The sequence below is a fragment of the Haliotis rufescens genome, unplaced genomic scaffold (genome assembly GCF_023055435.1).
Source record: "Haliotis rufescens isolate VD_foot unplaced genomic scaffold, xgHalRufe1.0.p SCAF_1, whole genome shotgun sequence".
NCBI classification, from domain to species: Eukaryota; Metazoa; Mollusca; class Gastropoda; order Lepetellida; family Haliotidae; genus Haliotis; species Haliotis rufescens.
The window spans coordinates 2,342,112-2,367,987 of record NW_025963779.1 but is presented as its reverse complement, the minus strand read 5'-3'; the positions used below and the strand labels follow the sequence as shown (position 1 = coordinate 2,367,987).

The 25,876-nt window shown below is 41.3% G+C and overlaps 1 pseudogene; it reads right to left on the bottom strand.

Moving 5' to 3' along the window:
- Nucleotides 1-485: 485 nt before the first annotated feature.
- LOC125372563 overlaps nucleotides 486-25,876 on the bottom strand; it is a 39,891-nt pseudogene continuing 14,500 nt past the window's right edge.

Sequence of the window (25,876 nt, the reverse complement as noted above, 5' to 3'; positions counted from 1 at the left end):
ACTCAGTGGTGATGTCTTTGTGCATTACAAAGGAATACAAAGTGGACGAAGATGGTTTATAATTGCGTTGGTTTAGAGCGAAATGGATATAAATCCACTTTCCTCACACTGCAAGATAACAAAGCGATCTGTAGAAGCTATTACTTCCCAGACAAATAGTCCGATGTCTGAAGTGTCATTGATGTTGGATAGCTCTGTCTCAATCCCGTGTTTTCTGTTGAATGTTTGCAGGTAATTAGCGTCTCCTGCCACGTAACATCTACTGCCATATTTGTAGACCAAACAACGCTGTTTACGTACAGCTGGAGAAAGGAGAAGTGTAGGGGTTCAGATGGCCCTGTACATCCCCGGGGGTGGAGGGCGGGGCGGGGAGGAAGAGGCGGAGCGAGGCCCAGGTGGCGCTTCACCAATGCACGTGGGAGGAGAGACCGTGACCGACCTCGGGCTGCGCAGTGGAAGTCTGTGAAGATGTGGAGTTTACGATCCTAGCTGTCTTTCTGAGATCGCTTCAGGAACGTGCCCCGGCCCGTCTGTTCAGTCCAGATGGTGTTTTGTTTCTGTAGAGTTGAGGATAGGTGTGGAGGAATGCGAACTGTTGTTTAAAGAGTGGGTAAATGAAAATGGTTTTGGGTGAAGTTACAAATCTACTCATTTGAGTGTGAGTGAGTTGGGTTTAACGCCGATTTTAACAGTGGTCCAGTTATATTACGGCGTATCAGCTACATGTGGGAAGAAAGTCCGAAGTGATGCAGGTCTCAGACGTTAACCAATATGGTTCAACCTACGAGCACGGGTATGGTACTGTCAAAAAAACGCCTAGACACCTAATCATGACGAACCCGGTTTCTAACCCGCAACCATAGGTTTCTGGTGTTCCCAATATGCGTTCTGTACAGCGAAATGCTGTGAATCTACTCATGAAAAGAAATGGCACTCTGTTTTTTGTTGTTTTCTTGTACATTTACTACCCGGTAGTACTGCTAGGCTGTTCTATTTATCATCCCAAACTGGGGCGGTGGAGTAGCCTAGTGGTTAAGGCGTTCGCTCGTCACGCCGAAAATCCGGATTCGATTCCCCACATGGGTACAATGTGTGAAGCCCATTTCTGGTGTCCCCCGCCGTGACATTGCAGGAATATTGTTAAAAGCGGTGTAAAACCATACTCTCTCACTCACTCACTCATCCCAAACTGGCCTCATTTAAATGTTGAAGCAAAAATCATGCGACTGCCACTGACCTCGAATATTGACTCGTCACATGACCAGTATTGACCTGCCACGTGATTAATATTGACTCGCCGGCTAGAAAAAGAAGATGGCGTCTGGTACTAGCATTTCACGATTCGCAACTGAGTTATTATAATGAAACAACTATTGTAATGTTCAAAGGATGTATGAACTTTAAAGTGAACTTCGGTGTAGCAAACAGAATGATTACGCCTGATGAGGTCAATATGCGACCTGTGGTCTCGGCCCGATCAGATCACCGCAGGGGTCGGGGCCTCGGGGCCTCGGGTCTCGCATATTGACCTCGTCAAAAGTATTTATTAAATAATATTGCCCTTATGTAAATGTATGGTCAATAATTGATAATTATCACTGTAAGGAAATTGGATCACAATGCTTTTCTCTACATTGTGATGTCACCGGTGACGTCACAATCGAATGACATGACTGATCTCTTTGCCGCCGTACAGCTGGAATATTGCTGAGTGCGGCGTTAAACAACAAACAAACAAACCAACTTAAGCTGATAAGCTGTACTGTGTACACTCATGACCTTCTTATTTCTGATAACAAATTGAAAAAAAAATGTTTTTGGAGGATAAATAGAATCTTACCCTCGTGTCTTGTTATACCAAATATATCAACACTCGTCGAAAAACGTTTAAAAATCCGAGGCTTAATTTTTATAGACTCGTGTTCACGTATTTGAGATACAAACATATACTCGGATGAGATTCTCTAATTATTATTACCCATGGTTGGTGTCAAATAAAGAATCATGTATGAAATATCAAACAGAGGATAATTTATTGAAGTTTATTATTCTGGTTACTTGACGTCATCTCGAGTTGTGACGTCATAAACAATATATAACTCATATCATATTTCCAACGATGCAGGAGTATGGCGTCATGTCGTGACTGACCAATCAGCTGTAAGAATTGCTAAAATGCATATTTGCAAATATCGGAAACTAATTATACTTGATCTTTCAGCCCTTGTGGGTTATATGATGGCGTTGTACATCATACATAATAGGCTTCCCTATACGAAGTATTTATATCTGTGAGGACGTGCACTGATCAGGCTGTCGTGTGTGCGACCGGGGGAGGTGTGGCAGCAGAGATAATGGGAACGGCTCGGGTAACCTTCTCCACTACATAAGTACAGACTCAAAGGAGAATGTAAAAGGTTTCATTAATAGCGGTTATATGTCAGAGGAAATTAAATGGGTGACAATAAGGAAACGTGATATGAAGATAGCGATTACAACACCCTCATAAGATGCTAAGGTTCGTGCGATAACGACTAAAGGGCCTTGGAAGAGTAGGACATTTGCGAAATGGAATCCAAGACCTGAGAATAGATATCACAGAGGATGTCGGAAAGGGGAGGAGGGGTACAGGTAGACTGCTGGAGGGGATGGTCGTGGTTAAGGGGGTGTTCGGGTTTTGTCTACTTCTGAGGGAAAAACAAGAGGAGATCGAGTAGGTTCAGACAGCTCTCAACCATCTGTAGGACAAACCCGATCGGGTGATAGAGAAGTAGGAGAGCGAGACGGTTCAGGTTGTAGATGTGTATTGTTGTAGAAGAACACGGGAGTGAGGTCACAGACAGAGGTGAAAGGACAGCAGGAGGAGGTCCTGGCTTCAATTAAAGGGCAACTTGCCGAGGTTAAGGTTGGTTATGGGAAGGTGTCATTCAGACAAAACTGGAACGGTGAGTAATATTGCGACGATGTAATTATACACTGAGAAGTTGAGGCACTATAGTGTCAGGGCACTATCTCGTACTGTGGAGTTGCATAAGGTGACGATCTCCCCTTGGAAGGAAATGATATTTCGATCCATCTACGGGGATCACTGAACACAAAATGGTTCTCAGGGGCAGTTTTATCGTGTCAAAGATGCAGAGAGGGTGACAACGGAATGGCATGGTGAAATATACATGAAGCGTCCCTTGGGGTGATTTGCATATCGAAAGGTGATGAAAACGTTCCGATCCTGAGCTAGAGAGACGGGCGAGGAGAAACTAGATATGAAGTTCTTTCATTGTGGTTGTTTGGGGAGTATATGTGCGATGGGATGTGGGCGGGGGTGTGGTGCTGTAAATGGACAGTGGAGGGTTAACTCATTGATAACTCTCTAGTGAAACTAGAAGCAGGACTGTTGAAGACATCTGAGTTATATTGACAAGACGAGACCACCGCCTCCTATCTTGACGGAGACAAGAATCACAACATACCTACATGTGTTTTCTATTCCTACAACAGTGCGTATATTGTTGCGGACGCACGAGGAGATGTTAAGCCCAAGAACGTGAAGTCGCTCAATTAGTATAGATCAGGTTAATATGGCGGAGTTTATCAGAGTATCATGATAATTATAGTTAGTGCCTTAAGCAGCCACGTCAGTGATGATGAAGATCATTGAAGATGTATGCATTGTCGAGTTTCTTGTTCACATATAACTACGTCAGTGATGATGAAGATCATTGAAGATGTATGCATTGTCGAGTTTCTTGTTCACATATAACTACGTCAGTGATGATGAAGATCATTGAAGATGTATGCATTGTCGAGTTTCTTGTTCACATATAACTACGTCAGTGATGATGAAGATCATTGAAGATGTATGCATTGTCGAGTTTCTTGTTCACATATAACTACGCGTCACACGATCCTTTGAATCACAATCCAAGCATAGATCTGTTAACTTCTATATCACCTTATCGTTACCCAAGGCAGATCGGGACGGGGAGGGGCAGATCTTTGAGGTGTTACGCTGAAATCCCGGCTTTCAATTCCCCATATGGACACCATGTCTGGAGCCCATGTTATTTTCTAATGCAGTTATTCAAGCTGACAGGCCATGATGTGACTGAAATACTGCTCAAAGGTGTGTTACATCCGCCTCACCCACCCACTCACTCACCCACCAACTTACCCAAATCCCACTCACTCACTCACTCACTCACTCACTCACTCACTCACTCACTCACCAAAATCCCACTCACTCACTCACTCACTCACTCACTCACTCACTCACTCACTCACTCACTCACTCACTCACTCACTCACTCACTCACCCACCCACTCACTCACTCACTCACTCGCTCGCTCACTCACTCACTCACTCACTCACTCACTCACTCACTCAAATCCCACTCACTCACTCACTCACTCACTCACTCACTCACTCACTCACTCACTCACTCACTCACTCACTCACTTTCGAATGTGAGTTTGCATTTATATCGGTTCCTCATTTAAAAGGCTGATCCTGACGCTAAGAGTTCATACCCCATCATATGGTGGTTGGTAGGCACTGTGCCCTTGGTATCCTTTAACTACGTTGGCTTCGCGACTAGTGTTTTGTAGTGTCTAGGTACAGGAGTACCAACCCCATCTATGTCTGTAGACTTAAAGGGTGCTATCAGAATAGGATGGAAGTGTCAGCTCTGTACTTGATATGTAGGTTATATTAGAAACAGGTAATTGCAGTTTTATTTCACATATTAGCGATTTCATGCCTTTTCGCTCCTGTTGCCAAGCATCCCTAAATCTCTTTGTCAATTCCAGCAATCGGGATCCTGGTGCCGCTGACGATGTGTCGCTCTGTTGAGGAGGGGAGGCCTTAGCGTTGCATCATAAAAACGGGAAAACCCTGTCACAGACAGCAGTAATGGTTGCAATCAAATAAGTCCTCGCTTCTTATATTGGAATGTCCAACTGCAGTGTACGGCCCTGTGCAGTGTATAGATTATTACTTAACGCTGAGAAAACCTTGACTCGGTGCCCTTCACGTCAGACCCCGATGGGAGGTTGTGTTATGTGGTACTTGGTAGCCACTGGTATGTGTTCATACATGTGTTTTGGTAGAAAGGTTTGTTTTTTGTTTGTTTGTTGTTTAACGCCGCACTCAGCAATATTCCAGCCATATGATGGCGATCTGTAAGTAATGGAGTATGGACCAGACAATCCAGTAATTGACAACATGAGCATCGATCCACGCAATTGGGATCGATGACATGCCTCAACCAAGTCAGCGAGCCTGACCACCCGATCCCATTAGTCGCCTCTTACGACAAGCAGAGTCGCCGTTTACGGCAAGCATGGGTTGCTGAAGACCTGTTCTACGCCGGATCTTCACGGGCCTAAGGTAGCAATGTGGTATAAATGTTTTATTTTTGCATTGGGTTTATACGGCAATTTATTGTTGTTCATTTAGGTAATCTGCAATGTCAGTTTCATTACAAACTCCAAATAAATATGTTAAAGGATTCATCACAGGAGGAACATGTTTACCTTGTAATCGTTTGATCTTTGCAGCCGTGGAAAAAAATATCAACTGATGAAGTCCTTCTAAATCTCATTCAGTCATCAGGGGGCCGTGGATGAGGTCATACCATTGATTATTTTATAAGTAGACTACATGGGGACTCCAACTTGGTTTCAGGGCCGACTAACCTCCTTACTCTGTAGCCTGCATCTGAGCATCAGTCAGACAGGATTACACCAGTCAAAGAGGCTAGAGAGGGATTGTTAACCTTGATGGCGGGGAACGATTCTACCACTGGAATAGTTCTGTTGGTCTATTCTTGTGCTACATTCATTGCATGACATCGGAATATGGAATACAATTAACTGTCATCACCTTATGATTGTAGTTAAGCTTATAAGGATTTTATCATGGTCTGATTTGAAAGATGCCCTCGTATTTGTTATTGCTGGATAGGACAGCTGTCCCGAAGCATTAAAAGGTAATAGTTTTTATCCAAAGTTCATCTGCTGCAGACACAAGGCCTTGACTTGGCATGTGGCATATAGAGGCGAACGTAAAATCCCGCCGTTGTCTGGCAGTTGTTGCAGGAAGCATTGCAAGCCTTACATTGAGATGCGTCGGCACTGTCCCCATCTGTAAGACTTTGTCCTCGCTACACCAAATAGAATATCCAGATATCGCGATGAATACATAACGAAGATAGCTCTATGTGTGCTTATACCTCTAAAGTGCAAATATGCCATTCCGACGATTTTTGAATACGCGAGTATATCGCTAATTTCACTTTTTCACGTATGCAGCTATCCTCTTTATTTAATCATCGCGATGTATCGCATGGTATCTCTGAGGGCTTGCACTATAAAACGGTATTAGTCCGGGCTAGTACAAGAAAACACACGCACGCACGCACGCACGCACGCACGCACGCAAGCACGCACGCACGCACGCACGCACACACGCGCGCACACACACACACTCGTGCATTCACGTCGCTATATAAGTACAAAAAACGCACCTCACCTCAATTCACCTCACTTCAAAGCTGTAGTTATTCAAATAATCAATATTTACATACACATATAACCTCACTGCAGACTTGCTCGTGTGACACATACTGTGAAAATGCGATGCAACTATTTCGTATTTTTGTAATAATACTTATAAAAAGTATTTGTATTTTCTTCCATTGCCTCCATGGTAGACGTTTAGTGCAACCCGCTTTCACATCTACATTATAATAAATCTAAACTTGTTCTGACAATACCCCGGGGATAAAAAAGATTACCAGTGACGCAAAATCCTTGCATGGGTGTATTCGCTGTAGTCGCCCCCGCTGTGACAGCGATGTTGGAGGCGATGTAATCAATACACTAATATGTTATTTTTTATATTAATAATAAGTCATATTTCGGACATCTTTGACAAAATATGAAATGCGATTCCCAAAGGCAACACATGAATACATGTTATCCATGCAAGTTATACATACTCCTGTTGCACTTTGATTCGTCTTTAGAATCATATTAGAAATGAGATAAAAAGGGGCTGCAAAATGAGCGTATGATTTGAATCCATACGTGAAATGACAATACATGGTAACAAACTGAACAAGTCATCATAAAGGTCAAACGATGTAAAATCCATATAACTTACATTACAGAATCTATGGACTTGCCATTACATAGATCGTGTTGGTGATTAAATGGCTTTACAATGACGCAGTCAATAAGAACTAAACTTGTTTGCGTTATTTTACGCCAGGCTAAGCAATATTCCAGTTATATGACAGCGGTCTGTAAAATACCAACAAATCAGTGATTGAGTTTATGAGCAACGATGCACGCCGTCGCGGAACAGTTCCACATACGCCATTAGCCGATCACTGACTCTCATCACCAGATCCAGGATTCATTAAGTCGCTTCATACGGCCAGCATAGGTTGCTGGGGACCAGTTCTTACAAACATCGCCAATTTAGTCGCCTTTTACGACAGGCAGTCCACCCCGAGTCCTCGTGGGAGATAAATAACGGAGCTCTGCGATATGACGGGCGGTTGTGTTCTGCTGACCTCATTGCACGACTACGTGAGAGATTTCAGTTCAGTTTCGACATCTCTGTCTTCAGAGGTTCAGGACATTTTCTCAAAAATGAAAGCAGATATCTTCTGAATTTTACTGAGAAGGCAATATATGAAGTTTGGGGATCGGACACGTGGGCATCCCCATGGGCACCAGGTTGCCCCCTCCTTTCTCATCTGTTTTGTTTTTCATGCAAACGAGTGAGAACTTCTGCTCGGACTGGCTAAATAAAAAGAAGGAAAATTTGCCTAGAACTTAAACTTATGCTTCAGGTATGTTGTTCAATAATGGTCAAATAGCTAGAAGTGATGAAGAACACTGAATCATCAGCGTCTGTTTCATATTTAGATCTGTACATGATGACTCTGAACCACATGCGAGGGACGTTTCTACATTTGACGCATCAGTGATCAACATGAAGTCCGATGCAATTACCTATTTAGACTTGTACCATTTATTTTCATGTTTTTTTTCAGGTTAACTATTGACTTGCCTTTGCACGTGTTTGTGACATGTGCCACCGGTTGGACAGGATACGCTCACTTTTTCGCAAACACCTGGTATCATCACTATATATCTATAGTGACTCATCACACATGTACATGATATGGTCGGAATCATACAATCGACACATGACTGATGAACATGGAAAGAGTTTTGTCCCTTTTATTGCTCTCGTCGTGTTTAGTTCTGTGTTTGAATCCTTCACAGAACTTAACAGAACTAAGGGTTTTCGAGTTATCACAAGACGTTTAGAATCTAAACCAAGGAAATGAGCCAATAGTGGCAGCGTAGTTCAAGTATTCTATATATCAACCATGAGTGGAATACCTTCAACAATGTATACATATTGCGTTGAGTTATCGAATGCTTCGTTGGCTACATGTGACACATAAACCTAAAGTCAGGCATCACAAGCTTACGTGTCTATAGCATAATTAGGGTTATAACATTCAAGACCTCAGTAAAGCTTTCAAAGAGGGTTATGGTGGGCATGCGTAAGACAGCTCCAACTTAGACGCATCAGTGACACGCATGATGTCCGATGCAGTCCCTAATTTGACTTAACCATATCTTCCCGTGTGTTTTTTTCAGGTAACCAAATTGACTTGCCTTTACATGTGTTTGTGACGGGTGCCATCTGTGAGGCAGGATACGCTCACATTTTCGCGAACATCTGTTATCATCACTATTGATAGTGATTCATGAACGCAAGCTCAGGATACAGTCGGAAGCGTACAATCGACTCTGCTTTATGGAGAGATTTCTATTGGATATGGAAAGGGTTTTGTCTCTTTTATTCAAACAATCGTCGACATGCACTCATGGAAACTGTTATAACAGCACACATCGGTTCCAAGTGATCAAATATACTTAAAGCTATAAACCATGATCGTACATAGACAGGTTAGTTCATCTTTTACCCCGGCCCTTCGCAGTCTGGAATGTGTTTTCTACAGCTCTGTAGTTCTCGATATGGTCCCGATCTGGTCACACATTGAAACATGCTTTCTTCACAACACTTTGAAGTGACATAAAATATACGTTGTGTAAAATTCACCGCAAGAGAGACAACTCTTGCTACACTGCATATGAGAAACTCTCTGAAAATAGCACTTCGTCAATCGTAACAAATTACCCGAAACGACTAGGAGGAGGCGACTTAATAGATCGTGTAATTATGTGGTGTGAGGTGAGGGAGGTTAGATGAAAAGGGGTTTAACGTCGTGTTCAACAGTATTTCACTTGAAGGTGACGTGCGTGCGTGCGTGCGTGCGTGCGTGCGTGCGTGCGTGCGTGCATACGCTTGTCCTGTTTTATCCTGCTAACACACTGAGACTGAGTTTGTTTTATCCTGCTAACACACTGAGACTGAGTTTGTTTTATCCTGCTAACACACTGAGACTGAGTTTGTTTTATTCTGCTAACACACTGAGACTGAGTTTGTTTTATCCTGCTAACACACTGAGACTGAGTTTGTTTTATTCTGCTAACACACTGAGACTGAGTTTGTTTTATTCTGCTAACACACTGAGACTGAGTTTGTTTTATTCTGCTAACACACTGAGACTGAGTTTGTTTTATTCTGCTAACACACTGAGACTGAGTTTGTTTTATCCTGCTAACACACTGAGACTGAGTTTGTTTTATCCTGCTAACACACTGAGACTGAGTTTGTTTTATCCTGCTAACACACTGAGACTGAGTTTGTTTTATTCTGCTAACACACTGAGACTGAGTTTGTTTTATCCTGCTAACACACTGAGACTGAGTTTGTTTTATCCTGCTAACACACTGAGACTGAGTTTGTTTTATTCTGCTAACACACTGAGACTGAGTTTGTTTTATCCTGCTAACACACTGAGACTGAGTTTGTTTTATTCTGCTAACACACTGAGACTGAGTTTGTTTTATCCTGCTAACACACTGAGACTGAGTTTGTTTTATTCTGCTAACACACTGAGACTGAGTTTGTTTTATTCTGCTAACACACTGAGACTGAGTTTGTTTTATTCTGCTAACACACTGAGACTGAGTTTGTTTTATCCTGTTAACACACTGAGACTGAGTTTGTTTTATTCTGCTAACACACTGAGACTGAGTTTGTTTTATTCTGCTAACACACTGAGACTGAGTTTGTTTTATTCTGCTAACACACTGAGACTGAGTTTGTTTTATCCTGCTAACACACTGAGACTGAGTTTGTTTTATCCTGCTAACACACTGAGACTGAGTTTGTTTTATTCTGCTAACACACTGAGACTGAGTTTGTTTTATCCTGCTAACACACTGAGACTGAGTTTGTTTTATCCTGCTAACACACTGAGACTGAGTTTGTTTTATTCTCTTAATACCAGGTGCCAGGAAGGTTTACAAAAGTTAACATTTTTCCACATGGGATGTGGCGGCCAGGGGTTCGAACCACCGACCTTCCACTCACCTGGTAGACTTTCTATGAACTACGCCACTGTCGCGGCCAGGGGTTCGAACTACCGACCTTCCACTCACCTGGTAGACTTCCTATGAACTACGCCTCTGAGGCGGCTTCGTGTGGTTAGGCGGCTCGGTGTGCTGCTTGACAGCGTGTCGCCGTACCACGATACCGTGGATCGATGCTCCATATATCAATCACTAAATTGATAATAACAATCATGATAACAATACATGAGCATGATATTAAGAGCTCTCTAAAAGAAGAGTTCATTGTAAGATTCTGACTGTATCTAGGGCATGTGTTTATGAAACACAATCACAAAGCCAAGACGCCAGGTCCACTGACTTGTACTACCTTAAGACGTTTACTGGAAATAGGTGTCTCTTACGTCAATGAGTCCATGTTCACAACGTTCACCAATGTGTAATCTCCGTAAAGGCAGTTTTTGTATTAAACGGTAAGTAGTTGTTGAAAACGAGAAAGCAGTGTTCATAGTTTTAAGTAGTTGTCAGCGCAACAACAGTGTTCATTGGCTAAGTTGTTGTCAGCGAAACGCCAGCGTTCGTTGGCCAAGTGCTTGTCACCGCAACAACAGTGTTCGTCGGCTAAGTGGTTATCTCCGTAACGACAGTGTTCGTAGGCTAAGGGTTTATTTCCGTAACGACAGTGTTAGTAGGCTAAGTGGTTGGTAACCAAGTGGATGAGAAAGACAGCGCCGTGGGCAACGCGGGCTACATTTTTTGTGAAGGACGTTGAAGTACTACGCTTTACGGAATGAAATGGAAGAGGCACACTTTGCGAAATTAAACTTCATGAAGGGAATTTAAACTTCATTGTCATGTAACAGCAAACGGCCAGCGACTTGCAAATCCTGGTAAATTCAGAAGTGTCTTTTTTCATTTTTTTTCTCAATTCAAATAAATATTTTTAGTTTGGATAATAATTTGTTTTGCATACATCAGTACATAATACAACACACTGCACCACAATACATTATATACTAAAACCACAACTCAACGCACTCTACACAACAGACAGCACACCACACACACAACACGATACAACACAATACCACATACATTATAAAGAACAAACTACCCAACACACAGGACAAAACAACAGCACAGGACATATTACTCACACCACACACACAACACGATACAACACAATACCACATACATTATAAACAACAAACTACCCAACACACAGGACAAAACAACAGCACAGGACATATTACTCACACAACACAGCACAACACAACACCGCATAGCACAACATCGTACAACACAGCACCATAAAGCACCGCACCGCACGGCACCGCACCGCACCGCACCGCACCGCACCGCACCGCACCGCACCGCACAATACAACACCACACCAAACCACTCCACACCATACTACACAATATGGCACCGCACCGCACCGCACCGCACCGCACCGCACCGCACCGCACCGCACCGCACCGCACCGCACCGCACCGCACCGCACCGCACCGCACCGCACCGCAACGCACCGCAACGCACTGCACCGCAACGCACCGCATTATCCTAAACAGTGAATAAGAGTGAGTGAGTGAGTATGGTTTTACGCCGCTTTTAGCAATATTCCAGCAATATCACGGCGGGGGACAACACAAATAGGCTTCACACATTGTACCCATGTCGGGAATCGAACCCGGGTCTTCGGCGTGACGAGCGAACACTTTAACCACTAGGCTACCCGACCGCCCCTAAACAGTACAAAAGAGACGACGTACACAACACACACCACGCAGTATACACCAAACATCTACACACTGCACACATTATTCACTATACACCAAACATCTACACGCACTACACACACTACTCACTATACACCACACATCTACACACAACACTACACACACTACTAACTATACACCACACTACACACACTACTCACTATACACCACACATCTACACACAACACTACACACACTACTAACTATACACCACACTACTCACTTTACAACACACATCTACACACCACACTACACACACTACTCACTATACACAAGCCATCTACACACCACACTACACACACCAATCACTATACACACACATCTACACACCACACTGCACACACTACTCACTACACATACACATTTACACACCACACTACACACACTACTAACTATACACCAGCCATCTACACACCCCACTACACACACATCTACACACCACACTACACACTTTACTCACTATACATCACACTACACACACCGCCCTACTCACTATACACACACATCTACACACCACACTACACACACTACTCACTTTTCACCAGCCATCTACAAACCACACTACACACACATCTACACACCACACTTCACACTTTACTCACTATACACACACATCTACACACCACACTACACACACATCTACACACCACACTGCACACACTACTCACTACACATACACATTTACACACCACACTACACACACTACTAACTATACACCAGCCATCTACACACACTACACACACTACTCACTATACACCACACATCTACAAACGACACTACTCACACTACTAACTATACACCATACATCTACACACACTACACACACTTCTCACTACACACACATATCTACACACACTACACTTACTACTCACTATACACCACACATCTACACACACTAAACACACTACTCACTATACACCACACATCTACACACCACACTACACACACTACACACTTTACTCACTATACATCACACTACACACACCACATTACACACACTACTCACTATACACACACATCTACACACCACACTACACACACTACACACTTTACTCACTATACATCACACTACACACACCACATTACACACACTACACACACACATCTACACACCACACTCCCCACACTACACACATCACACTACACACACCACACTACACACACTACTCAATACACACACATCTACACACCACACTCCCCACACTACACACATCACACTACACACATCTACACACACCACACTACACACACCACACTACACACATCTACACACCACACTACTCACTATACACCAGACATCTACACACACTACACACACTTCTCACTACACACACATATCTACACACACTACACTCACTACTCACTATACACCACACATCTACACACACTACACACACTACTCACTATACACCACACATCTACACACCACACTCCCCACACTACACACTTTACTCACTATACATCACACTACACACACCACACTACACACACTACTCACTATACACACACATCTACACACGACACTGCACACACTACACACACACATCTACACACCACACTCCCCACACTACACACATCACACTACACACACCACACTACACACACTACTCAATACACACACATCTACATACCACACTGCACACACTACTCACTACACACACACATCTACACACCACAATCCCCACACTACACACATCTACACCACACATCTACACACCACACTACACACACTACTCACTATACACACACATCTCCACACCACACTAGACACACTACTCACTATACACCACACATCTACACACACTACTCACACATCTACACACCACACTACACACTTTACTCACTATACACCACACTACACACACCACACTACACAGACTACTCACTACACACACACATCAACACACCACACTGCACACACTACTCACTACACACACACATCTACACACCACACTACACACATCTACACACCACACTACTCACTATACACCAGACATCTACACACGATGCACACGCTACTCACTACACACACACATCTACACACCACAGTACAAACACAACTCAATATACATCACACTACACACACCACACTACAAACACTACTCACTACACACACACATCTACACACCACTATACACACACTACACTCTATACACACACATCAAGACACCACACCACACACACTACTCACTATACACCACACATCTACACACACTACACACACATCTACACACCACACTTTACTCACTATACACCACACTACACACACCACACTACACACACTACTCACTATACACACACACATCAAGACACCACACTGCACACACTACTGACCACACGCACACATCTACACACCACACTACACACTATACACCAGACATCTACACACCACACTACTCACTATACACCAGACATCTACACACGATGCACACGCTACTCACTACACACACACATCTACACACCACAGTACAAACACAACTCAATATACATCACACTACACACACCACACTACACACACTACTCACTACACACACACATCTACACACCACTATACACACACTACACTCTATACACACACATCAAGACACCACACCACACACACTACTCACTATACACCACACATCTACACACCACTCTGCGCTCTATACACACATATCTACACATCACACTACACACACTACTCACGATACACCAGACATCTACACACACTTCACACTACTCATTATACACAAGACATCTACACACACTACACACCATACACACAGATATCTACACACCACACTACACACACTACTCACTATACACACAGATATCTACACACCACACTACACACACTACTCACTATACACACACATCTACACACACCACACTACACACACAACTCACTGTACACACATCTACACACACTACTCACGATACATCACACTACACACACCACACTTCACACACTTTTCAATATACACCACACATCTACACATTACACTCTATACACACACATCTACACACATTACACTCTACACACACATCTACACACCACACTACACACACTACACTCTATACAGACATATCTACACACCACACTACACAACACATCTACACACCACACTACACACACTACACCTTATACACACACATCTACACACCACACTACACCACACATCTACACACCACACTACACACACTACACCATACATCTACACACACTACACACACTTCTCACTACACACACATATCTACACACACTACACTCACTACTCACTATACACAACACATCTACACACACTACACACACTACTCACTATACACCACACATCTACACACCACACTACACACACTACTCACTATACACACACATCTACACACCACACTACACACACTACACTCTATACACACACATCTACACACCACACTACACACTCAACTCACTATACACCACACATCTACACACCATACTACCCACACTACCCACTATATACACACACATATCTACACACCACACTACACACAATACTCACTATACACCACACATCTACACACACTACACACACAATACTGTTAAAAGCGGCGTAAAACCCAACTCACTCACTCACAACTCACTGTACACCAGACATCTAGACACCACACTACACACACTGTTCACCGTATACACACATATCTACACACCACACTACGCACACACTGTTCACCGTATACACACATATCTACACACCACACTACACACTTTACCCACATCTACACCGCACATCACACACCACATGTCATTAAACCTGGCACATATCTGAACATGAAATCCTCTGTATTTATGTTTATCTGCCCAGACCATCAACTAAACATTAAACTAATCATGTCGTTATGAATTCAGAATCCCAAGATGCACAGTTGTGAACTGTCTGATGAAGTCGCCCTATCTTCCTGGATTGCATGACCGATGTTTGTAATGCCTGCACACTGCAGACGGAATGTGCATCTGCACGTTACAACCCTAATTATCACAGATATTATCTAAATGTGTCCAATATAGGAGGATGAATGAGGAAGTCGACTGCATCAGGCGAGATAGCAGATCCCTTCCCTCTTTGAAATATTGAATTGGGGGACTCTGCGGACAAGCATTCTGGATGCATGTGTCCCGGACACGATACATACGAAATAACATCTAGTGTGAGCACTGGCTTCACGGAGAACACATACACATGTAGGAATGCTAGCAATGGGTAAATGGGCAGCTGGAATATATAATGTATATTCATTCACTGGTTCTATACTGACGGTTAAATTGGAAACAATGATGTATGTACTACATGTCTTTATGAAACCATTAGTTGGGGATTATTGTTGGTAGTCTCGTCATTGCTTCAGGACATATTTCCTGTATGTATACACTCGTCAGGTTATCGATTAATCAAGTGAACAATTTGTTTTCAAGTGAAACATAAGGCAGACAGTTATATTTTCAGCATTTATTACTCTGGAATTCTACTTCTGAGGCTGATTGTTTGTTCGACTAGCTGACATACATACTGCAATACGCGTCACGCAAGGCCTCAGTGAAGCATTCTAAAAGCATGTAGAGGACATTTCCAAATGTGACGCATCAGTGACAAGAATGATATCTGATGCAATTCCTTATTCTTAAGTGTACCATATGTTCCCAAATGAATAATTGCCTTGCCTTGCATGTGTTTGTGACGGGTACCACCGTTGGGGCAGGATACGCTCATCTTTTCGCGAACACCTGGTATCATCACTAATTGATAGTGATTCATAATCACGTGCTCTTGATATAGTCGAAATCGTACAATCAACTCTGCTTTTGGTCCAGATATCTTATGAAAATGGAAGGGTTTTTTCGCTTACTTGTACTCTCACACTTAATCAAACAGCAATCATGCACACATCGGCGTCAACAGGACCTCAATGAGGTCGTCAGCAGGAGGGGCGGATGCTATTTAACGTCCAATGAAGATGCACACCAACCACAGAACATTCGCCCGCGACGGGTTATATAACATGATGTAAGGAAATGGAGCAGCGTACAAATATTCCGCTACCTGTTGCTTCTGCCCCCGGATCCCTGTCAAACGTCTTTTGGCACAACAAACACGGACTCAGCAGTGGGTATTTCTGAAGAACTTCTGGCACCGAAGGCGACTATTGTCAGTTGATGCTATTGTCGGACTTTTTATCTCCATCCAACAACTGACGCACACTTCAACCCGATAGGATAATTTCTATTGTCGTGTTGTGTAACCAGTGAGGGTGTCAGCTGCTTCCAAGGTTACCATCAGTAAATGTCTTGTGCCAACCTTTTTACCCCCATGAGGTTTCCCAAACACGCCATCAAAGAAACAGAACACTTTCTACGGCACCATGGTAAAACCCGTTCTTTATGGCCATTGAAGTGATCGCTATCTCTAATGGTTAATATAGTGTCCCTCTTGTACCGACTTTTCAGTGCCAGGTTTCAGCTGTTCTGGTAATTGATATAAACTCGGATTTCAGTTATTTAATCATCAGTTCGTTTTTCGCTGTGTAATAGAAGATGCAAACGTTACCACACCGTTGTTACCTCCCATGGAACGTATTGGGGTAAAATAATCCCTATAGCCTCTACTATATGTCCTACACTATAACGTGGCGATGGGTGTAAACAAACCGCTTTGACCAGTATTTCAGTTGTATCTCGGCTTGTCAGATTGGTTAGGGAGGAAAGCCTGAACTGAAATAGGCCTCAGACTTTTACCACATTTGTGAAACCCAAGATTCTGCTGCTGACAAACCCGGAAACATTATCTGGTCAATTCGGGATTCAAACTCACGACTAAAGGCTTCTGCACGCCGAGCAGGTGTACATCTGAACTAGGAATTCCGGCGCTTACGCGACTGGGCCAACTGTACGTCCTTAGACGATATTTATTCACTTAGTCGATGTTGCATCTGCCATATCAATAGCTGGGTTTCTGTGGCGATAAACAATAATTACATTCCATTAGATTCAATATTCAATTTCTGAGCATGCTGCTTAATCAAACGTTCACGATGTGAAATATTAATCCAGATCAGCCTAAGATAATGAAATAACATTTTTGTAAAAACGGCATTTTGCAGCAATCATCAACGATGGAATCAATAATACTAGAATATGACATTCAGAGAGCGTTTGGAAACAGAAAAAATAATAATCGTCTTGGTTCTGTTTTGACGAGAAACAGTCGTGGATATACTTTATAACCAACCCAATCTAATACTATGTGCTCTCGCAGACTGTGAACACACTCATCAAATACCAACATATATAGAAGCGTTTATGAAACCAGCCAAGACCCACGCGCTTAATATGGATTTAACACAGGAGACTACAAAAAGATAACAGACGGCGATAGAAGCTAAACAAGTTCCACCAGTCTCATCTCAAGCTACATCATTCATTAATTTTGTTTTCCAACATCAACAGGTACTTTTTATGACAACTGTGTGGCGTGCTTAACGCTTACCCTTTTCGCGAAGACCTGATGTCATCACAAGTTTTCAATTATCCATTCATATAATTTCAATTACTATTTCGCCTTTTACCCCCGATGTAATCTGTTTCGGCATATAATCGAGGCTGATTCTTCTCTGGCGTTGTCGCGGTTAATATGCGCGTTTGACAATTGCGAGATCCATATTTATGCCACAACATATTGATAAAAGATGATGTAAAATCAAATCTCCTAGTAGCTAATTGGGATATATCCATTAATTTACTGCAATGACATCAGAGGTGAGGTGAGGTGACATGGGGTTTAACGTCGCGTCCAAGATTATTGCACTTATATAGCCACGTGCATGTACGTGCGTTAATGCCGAGCGTCAGACAGGGTAACAACAAGTACCATCTCTTAACGTCTTTTGGTATGACGCGGCCGGGGATCAAACCCCGGACCTTTCGCTCTCCCGGCGGACGCTCTACCACTAGACCGCGGAGGCGGTCCAGTGACATCAGAAGACGTAGACCAAAACCAGAACCAGAAATATAAAACTACATTTGGGTGTTTATCATCACAAGATTAGAGATTCATTCATTTCCTTCACGCAAATCAAAGATAGAGCCGGCTTTTGTTTACATTGCTGATAGCATCAACTCCATAGCCACGTGTGGATAACCTCAACCAAAACAGGAACTTCCTTCCGTCCATTCCGACATAATATTGACTTAGAATGTAGATTAGATACATGCATCAGTGTCTGGTTCCACGTTGGGAGAAAGTCCATGGGAATATTGGAGGAGCTGAGGGCACCGGCGGTATACTTCGGAACATTGCTGGATGTACGGATACGACGAATCTGACGTAGAAGAAATATATCTCAACTATGATTACTGTTATTCCTCATACGAAATTAGGATTAATAACAACAACAGTAATGATATAAAAAGTGAATAATATACTGAACCGCAAAAGAAACGTCACCATGGATAGATATATGAGATAATGTCCAAACACTGTAAACATACTTTGAGACATATTGAAAAGATGAAACTTGGCAAAACTGATCATCAAGGTTGATATTAAAGTGTCAAATGTTCTCAAAGTGTCAAACTAGTTTCTGAGAAAATGGCATCACAAGTCAGTATCTCGTGTGTCCGCCATGTGCATTGATGACTGCCGTGCAACGTAGATACATAAAATGGATGAGGCGGTTGATGAAGGCCAACGTAGTTCAGCTGCAGTTGTCGGCCTTGGTCGGACGTCGCTCAGACGTCTTTGAATCTCGTCCCACGGGTGCTCAATGGGATTTAAATCGGGACTGGGGGCAGGCCACTGCATGGTTCTGATGCCATTCTGCTGAAGGAAGTCTCTTGTTGCTCTCGCAGTGTGCGCACGGGCGTTATCATGCTGAAACTTGTGATTGCGGCGACGTGCAAAATGAGGTATGGTGTGTGGTCTCAAGACATGATAGATGTACCGAGCTGCTGTGACACCATTGCCTCTCCCTGGCCCTATGTTCTGGAATACCACAGGGCCGACCCACTGTGCAAGATCATTACCACCCCACACCATGATGCTCGGACCACTCCACGAGTATCTCTCAACAACACAAGCATCCGAATAACGTTTCCCATGGCGTCGCCAGACTCTCTCTCTCTCTCTCTCTCTCTCTCTCTCTCTCTCTCTCTCTCTCTCTCTCTCTCTCTCTCTCTCTCTCTCTCTCTCTCTCTATCTCAGTCTCTGGTCTCTAGAGCAGTTACCAAAGTGATCATGAAGATGCTGTCGCACAATCTGACGATTGGTCACTTTGTCATCTGTAGTGTTGGTGGTCTGGTACCGTTGCTGGAGCCTGTATATGGTCCTTACGTGGACTTGAAATACATTGACTACTTGCCGGGCGGTTTGTCCAGCTTGCAATCGTCCAAGGGCTTGGTGTCGCTGATTTCTTGTCAATCTTGGCATGTGGTAGCAATTCAATGACGAATAAATGTTATCCGATCTGGATATATAGGTCAAGAAATGGGGGAACGCATGTGCATTTCAATTTGCACGGAATTCACGTATATCGGGTTACCATGGCCGTTGCTGTGATGCGTTTGGGCGATCGGTTTTATTGTCACCTGCTTTGTTTTTCATAAAAAAATATTTTTCCGCACATGTTAATGTGAATTTTTTGAAACTTTGACAAACATTACATGCAATGTTACTTGGGGTGACGTTTCTTTTGCGGTTCAGTATATACTGAACATGTAGAACCATGTCGATTCTTATCAAGGAAGTCTGTTTCTAATTAACAATGTTTCGAAAATAGGGGGAATAAAACACACAAAAATATTTTCTAACATTCGGATCAGGGCAAAATTAACCGGATAGTTCAGGGCAACAGGCTTTTTCTGATTAATGGACTAAGAGGCGATAAACGCCTAAGACTGTATTGCTTTGAGCTTTCCTTTCACACAGGTTTATGTGTGAGATTCAGTGTGAAGCTCTGTGTTAAACTGACGCAAGGGATCCCAAAGCGATATTTTGGAAACTGCTATTGATATTTAGATCAAATAAACGTAAATACCAATGGCGATATACACGTCATTGTATTGCGTGAGCTACTCTACCAGTCAGAAGTCCTATTCTTCATGTGCGTGTTGAAACCGATAATTGACCAGAACATGTAGACCAAGACCTGTCGGCTACCATTCTGTCTGTCTACAAATCCATCTATTTCACAGATAAAACATTAGTGGTCACCGTATTTCGATGTTATGTGAAGGCTAGCTTGTCTACCACCATTGACCCACGGTGGAGGAAACACATTTATCTAGGAAGAACGAATTTATCGACTTAATTACATGAGATTTATTTATTGTTAAGTCTGTGGGTACCCATCTGATAAAGAACCTCAGAGGGTTCAGAACAATCGGAACATCAGTCATCGCTGTACATACATGGCAGAGTCATTGGAGCTTCCATTTATTGACCCCTTGGTTCACGGCTCACCTGTGACATGTTCCCTTTCACAATATAACTCTCACTGCAATGTTACACTATAACCTTCACGGCAATGTTACAATATAACCTTCACGGCAATGTTACAATATAACCTTCACGGCAATGTTACACTATAACCTTCACTGCAATGTTACAATATAACCTTCACTGCAATGTTACAATATAACCTTCACTGCAATGTTACAATATAACCTTCACTGCAATGTTACAATATAACCTTCACGGCAATGTTACAATATAACCTTCACTGCAATGTAACAATATAACCTTCACTGCAATGTAACAATATAACCTTCACGGCAATGTTACAATATAACCTTCACTGCAATGTTACAATATAACTCTCACTGCAATGTTACAATATAACTCTCACTGCAATGTTACAATATAACTCTCACTGCAATGTTACAATATAACCTTCACTACAATGTTACAATATAACCTTCACTGCAATGTTACAATAAAACCTTCACTGCAATGTTACAATATAACCTTCACTGCAATGTTACAATATAACCTTCACTGCAATGTTACAATATAACCTTCACTGCAATGTTACAATATAACCTTCACTGCAATGTTACAATATAACCTTCACTGCAATGTTACAATATAACCTTCACTGCAATGTTACAATATAACCTTCACTGCAATGTTACAGTATAACCTTCACTGCAATGTCACAATATAACTCTCACTGCAATGTTACAATATAACTTTCACTGCAATGTTACAATATAACTTTCACTGCTATGTTACAATATAACTTTCACTACAATGTTACAATATAACCTTCACTGCACTGTTACAGTATAACTCTCACTGCAATGTTACAATATAACTTTCACTGCAATGTTACAATATAACTCTCACTGCAATGTTACAATATAACTCTCACTGCAATGTTACAATATAACCTTCACTGCAATGTTACAATATAACCTTCACTGCAATGTCACAATATAACTTTCACTGCAATGTTACAATATAACCTTCACTGCAATGTTACAATATAACTCTCACTGCAATGTTACAATATAACCTTCACTGCAATGTTACAATATAACCTTCACTGCAATGTTACAATATAACTCTCACTGCAATGTTACAATATAACTTTCACTGCAATGTTACAATATAACCTTCACTGCAATGTTACAATATTACTTTCACTGCAATGTTACAATATAACTTTCACTGCAATGTTACAATATAACCTTCACTGCAATGCTACAATATAACCTTCACGGCAATGTTACAATATAACTTTCACTGCAATGTTACAATATAACCTTCACTGCAATGTAACAATATAACTCTCACTGCAATGTTACAATATAACTTTCACTGCAATGTTCCATTAAACCTTCACTGCAATGTTACAATATAACTTTCTCTGCAATGTTACGATTTAACCTTCACTACAATGTTACAATATAACCTTCACTGCAATGTTACAATATAACCTTCACTGCAATGTAACAATATAACCTTCACTGCAATGTTACAATATAACTCTCACTGCAATGTTACAATATAACTTTCACTGCAATGTTACAATATAACCTTCACTGCAATGTTACAATATTACTTTCACTGCAATGTTACAATATAACTTTCACTGCAATGTTACAATATAACCTTCACTGCAATGCTACAATATAACCTTCACGGCAATGTTACAATATAACTTTCACTGCAATGTTACAATATAACCTTCACTGCAATGTTACAATATAACTCTCACTGCAATGTTACAATATAACCTTCACTGCAATGTTACAATATAACCTTCACTGCAATGTTACAATATAACTTTCACTGCAATGTTACGATTTAACCTTCACTACAATGTTACAATATAACTTTCACTGCAATGTTACAATATAACCTTCACTGCAATGTTACAATATAACCATAACTGCAATGTAACAATATAACCTTCACTGCAATGTTACAATATAACCTTCACTGCACTGTTACAATATAACCTTCACTGCAATGTTACAATATAACCTTTACTGCAATGTTACAATATAACCTTTACTGCAATGTTACAATATAACCTTCACGGCAATGTTACAATATAACCTTCACTGCAATGTTACAATATAACCTTTACTGCAATGTTACAATATAACCTTCACTGCAATGTTACAATATAACCTTCACTGCAATGCTACAATATAACCTTCACTGCAATGCTACCACATAACCTTCACTGCAATGTTACAATATAACCTTCACTGCAATGTTACAATATAACCTTCACGGCAATGTTACAATATAACCTTCACTGCTATGTTACAATATAACCTTCATTGCAATGCTACAATATAACCTTCACTGCAATGTTACAATATAACCTTCACTGCAAGGTTACAATATAACCTTCACTGCAATGCTACAATATAACCTTCACTACAATGTTACAATATAACCTTCACTGCAATGTTACAATATAACCTTCACGGCAATGTTACAATATAACCTTCACTGCAATGCTACAATATAACCTTCACTGCAATGTTACAATATAACCTTCACTGCAATGTTACAATATAACTTTCTCTGCAATGTTACGATTTAACCTTCACTACAATGTTACAATATAACCTTCACTGCAATGTTACAATATAACCTTCACTGCAATGTTACAATATAACCTTCACTGCAATGTTACAATATAACTCTCACTGCAATGTTACAATATAACTTTCACTGCAATGTTACAATATAACCTTCACTGCAATGTTACAATATTACTTTCACTGCAATGTTACAATATAACTTTCACTGCAATGTTACAATATAACCTTCACTGCAATGCTACAATATAACCTTCACGGCAATGTTACAATATAACTTTCACTGCAATGTTACAATATAACCTTCACTGCAATGTTACAATATAACTCTCACTGCAATGTTACAATATAACCTTCACTGCAATGTTACAATATAACCTTCACTGCAATGTTACAATATAACTTTCACTGCAATGTTACGATTTAACCTTCACTACAATGTTACAATATAACTTTCACTGCAATGTTACAATATAACCTTCACTGGAATGTTACAATATAACCATAACTGCCATGTAACAATATAACCTTCACTGCAATGTTACAATATAACCTTCACTGCACTGTTACAATATAACCTTCACTGCAATGTTACAATATAACCTTTACTGCAATGTTACAATATAACCTTTACTGCAATGTTACAATATAACCTTCACGGCAATGTTACAATATAACCTTCACTGCAATGTTACAATATAACCTTTACTGCAATGTTACAATATAACCTTCACTGCAGTGTTACAATATAACCTTCACTGCAATGCTACAATATAACCTTCACTGCAATGCTACCACATAACCTTCACTGCAATGTTACAATATAACCTTCACTGCAATGTTACAATATAACCTTCACGGCAATGTTACAATATAACCTTCACTGCTATGTTACAATATAACCTTAATTGCAATGCTACAATATAACCTTCACTGCAATGTTACAATATAACCTTCACTGCAAGGTTACAATATAACCTTCACTGCAATGCTACAATATAACCTTCACTACAATGTTACAATATAACCTTCACTGCAATGTTACAATATAACCTTCACGGCAATGTTACAATATAACCTTCACTGCAATGCTACAATATAACCTTCACTGCAATGTTACAATATAACCTTCACTGCAATGTAACAATATAACCTTCACTGCAATGTTACAACATAACCTTCACTGCAATGTTACAATATAACCTTCACTGCAATGTTACAATATAACCTTCACTGCAATGCTACAATATAACCTTCACGGCAATGTTACAATATAACCTTCACGGCAATGTTACAATGTAACCTTCACTGCAATGTTACAATATAACCTTCACTGCAATGCTACAATATAACCTTCAAGGCAATGTTACAATATAACCTTCACTGCAATGTTACAATATAACCTTCACGGCAATGTTACAATATAACCTTCACTGCAATGTTACAATATAACCTTCACTGCAAGGTAACCGCTGTGATATTGCTTGAACCAAAAGACGACCTATGAGTCATGCACTCCCGTTAATGT